General features: G+C 38.3%; 1 pseudogene; it reads right to left on the bottom strand.

Annotated features, from left to right (window-relative positions):
* Positions 1 to 2,135: 2,135 nt before the first annotated feature.
* Positions 2,136 to 3,003, bottom strand: LOC112870897 (small ribosomal subunit protein uS2 pseudogene; annotated as a pseudogene).
* Positions 3,004 to 3,413: the final 410 nt, after the last annotated feature.

Genomic DNA, 3,413 nt, shown 5'->3' with positions numbered 1-3,413 from the left:
CCTGGTACATTTTTCCATGAAGCTTGACTATTGTCCTTCTATGAAAAGGCAAATAATGCCTGTTATATTTTAACAGTGAACATCCTGAGGTTTTTTTTTTTTTAGTCTCAAAATGAGAAATATTTGAGAAAAGAGAAAATTTGATTTTATCTCAAATTTATAGAAGATGAGATATTAGAATGAAACCAGAATAACAGAAAAAAACCCTGACATATTAAGAAATATTAGAGTTTAATATCATATTTCACCTTAGCAATATATAACTAGTATTTACAAAAAAATCAACTATTGGTTTATTTAAAAAGTGGCACTATTTACTTTTCTACATACAAGATTGTGATATCATATAGTTCATTTCCTATTTGAGATAAGACTGACGAAGCTGAGAAAAAGGGAAATATCCTGCAATTTAAACAGAATATATTTCTGTTCTACTTAAGGATATTATAGATGTAACATAATAGCATAAAGAGAATCTCCTTTGAGAGAACAGCAGTTATAAATAGTGAAAATAGTTAATGGTTACAGTTATATATTACAGAGGGTGCAGATTAAGTAGACAAGGCTCTGGGCTGGGCTTTGAAGGATGGAATCCTATTTGTATGTCAGAAATTATTTTATTTTGTGACCTTGAACAAGCTGCTTAAATTCACTGCCTCATAATTTTCCATAAGCATAATGAGTTTAGTAGTACTTGTTCTTCCATTCTAAAGATTGATTGGAATGCTCTTTCAGAAGAGTGATTGTATATTAATCTCATTAGTGTTATTTTTAGTATTTCATGTCTTCTCCATAGTATAGTTGTATGAAAATACTTCAACAAGACTTTCCAGGAAAGATCTAACACTAATAGTCTGTGGTATCATAAATGATAAGAGTTGATGTTCACCTTAATACTTGTAGAACTAATAATAGAATCAGCCATGAATGATTTAAACAGTAATTCTGCTCATTAAATTAAACAGTTCATTTCCCAAATTTTATGCTTCATAGAAATTGTTTTTCTGCCTAATCAATCCTGTCATCAACTGAGCAATTAACTTGCCCATGGATATTCTGGGTGTTGATCTGTCATGAGCATTAGGTTTCCTTCCAAAAGATTAAATATTATAGTTAAAAAAATCTATATCTCTGCAATTATGTTTCCTCACAAGGAATCAATAACAGCAATGACTTGACCACTTATTTGGAGAGATTTCCATAAAGTATCTCATTTAATGTTATTTTCTTGTATAAAAGAATAAAACATTGCCTCATTAATAATAGGTATAGGTCTTAGAATATTCTTTTTTTAATAATGTTATAGCCCATATTCTTTTTAAACATTTTTTAAAATATTTATTTATTCTTGAGACAAAGAGAGACAGAGCACGAGTGGGGGAGGGCAGAGAGAGAGGGATACACAGAATCTGAAACAGGCTCCACACTCTGAGCTGTCAGCACAGAACCTGATGCGGGGCTCAAACCCACGAACCGTGAGATCATGACCTGAGCCAAAGTTGGATGCCCAGCCGACTGAGCCACCCAGGCGCCCCTAGGTCTTAGAATATTCTTAACACAAACTGAAATATTTTGAAAGATGTATGTATCGCCGAAAAATAGTGTGAGGCTGAAAGATAGCAACCCTGAAGCTCAGTTGGCTATGGGTTCAGCTCCAATCATATTCCTATTGCTTAAATTTGAGACATCAATAGAAACATTTTAGACTAATAATGCTTATTTCTCAGGACTCTACAATATTTATATGTAAACTGTCCAATTTGTTCTAAGTAGAGGAAAATGTTTTCTTTACAATTCTAATTTCAAAATTTGAAGATTTGATAGAGTCTAAAATGAAATTCAGGTCCATGTTTTAAAATTTTTTAATGTTTATTATTTTTGAGAGAGGCAGAGATAGAATGCTAGTGGGTTAGGGGCAGAGAGAGAGGGAGAATCAGAAACAGGCTCCAGGCTCTGACCTGTCAGCACAGAGCCCGATGCGGGGCTCGAACTCATGAGCTGTGAGATCATGACCTGAGCCGAAGTTGGACTCTCAACCCACTGAGCCACCCAGTCACCCCCATTTTTTTTTTTAACAAACAGTTTATTTTCCATCAACCTTCTTTCCATTTTGTATGCCTTTGTGGAAGAGCAGCTTAAGACCACTCAGTGGTTGTTCCTGCCCATTCAGTGGCTAGTGGCTAGAGGAGTGGGAGTTGCAGACCACTCATCAGTGGCAGGCTGAGCACTCCTGTCTTCAGTAGGGAACTGCTGAATAGGCACAGAGGGCACCTGGACGCCTTCAGACCAGTCTGGGACTTAAGGTCGAGTGGCCATGAACTCAGGAGCTGGAGCAGTACATTCACCCTGAAATTCCTCTTTGATCACAGCCTTTCCAGCAGTGGCCTGCTCTTCCTTTTCAATCTCTCAGGATGTCTGTAGAAGTAGAGATCAGGCATGACCTCCCTTGGGTGTTCACGGGCAATAGTGCCATGCATGTGCTGAACTTCCCAGGCTAGCATCCACATCAGACAGACCCACTAAGTGAGCTCCCTTGCTGTTGCAAGTGATGGCAATGTCCACAGAGTACAGACGAGAGTCTGTGTTACACAGAGCAATGGTAGGCAGGTTAACATAAGACACCTCTGTGAGAAGCTGGTGGTCAGCCTTGGGATCAGTAACCACCAGAAGTCTCAGCTTCCAGAAAGCTGCCTGGATATGGTTAGTGTAGGTTCCAGAAATGAAGCAGCCAGCAATCGGAGTGGCTCCAGTAGTAGCAGCAAACTTCAGCACAGCTTGCTGGCCAGTATTCCTGGATAATATGACACTGACATCAGGCAGGTTTTCATTGGCAATAGTGGCATGAGCTACCAACAGAAGCCTTTCCCAGGTTCTCTTCAGATTTATGATGCAGGCACCATCACTTTTCCTTTTGTAGATGTGCTGTTCCATTTGGAAGTCAAGGTTGTTGCCACCTAAGTGGGTTCCTGCTACAAGTAATTTAAGGACATCCTCCTCCTTCATTGTGAAAGTTTCCCTTTGAGTTAACCAGGGGATGAAGAACAATGCCGTATGGACACCTCCTTGGGTAGCACAGAAAGGTTAGGTCTATTCTCAACTTCTGTACATTGTTAATGGCATTTAATCACATTCGTTTTACTTTTTTTGAAGGGGACTATTAGTTTATTTCTCTAATGTGTAGCACACAATGTGAAAATAGATAACTAAGAACTCTGAGTGGAGAATGAATAGATGGATGTGTTTCCAGGTTTGCTTACAACAGATATGTTCTAGAGTCACAAAGAACCATCTTTCTTTCTTTACAATTTATTTCATATTACTTTCATATTTTAAAATCCCTGGGGTGCCTGGGTGGCTCAGTCGGTTAAGCATCTGACTTTGGCTCAGGTCATGATCTCATGGTTTGTGAGTTT

The sequence above is a fragment of the Puma concolor genome, chromosome D4 (genome assembly GCF_028749965.1).
Source record: "Puma concolor isolate L17-30 chromosome D4, mPumCon1.1.hap2, whole genome shotgun sequence".
Classification (NCBI taxonomy): domain Eukaryota; kingdom Metazoa; phylum Chordata; class Mammalia; order Carnivora; family Felidae; genus Puma; species Puma concolor.
The sequence above is the reverse complement of the archived record's forward strand: the minus strand, read 5'-3'. Positions and strand labels throughout refer to the sequence as shown.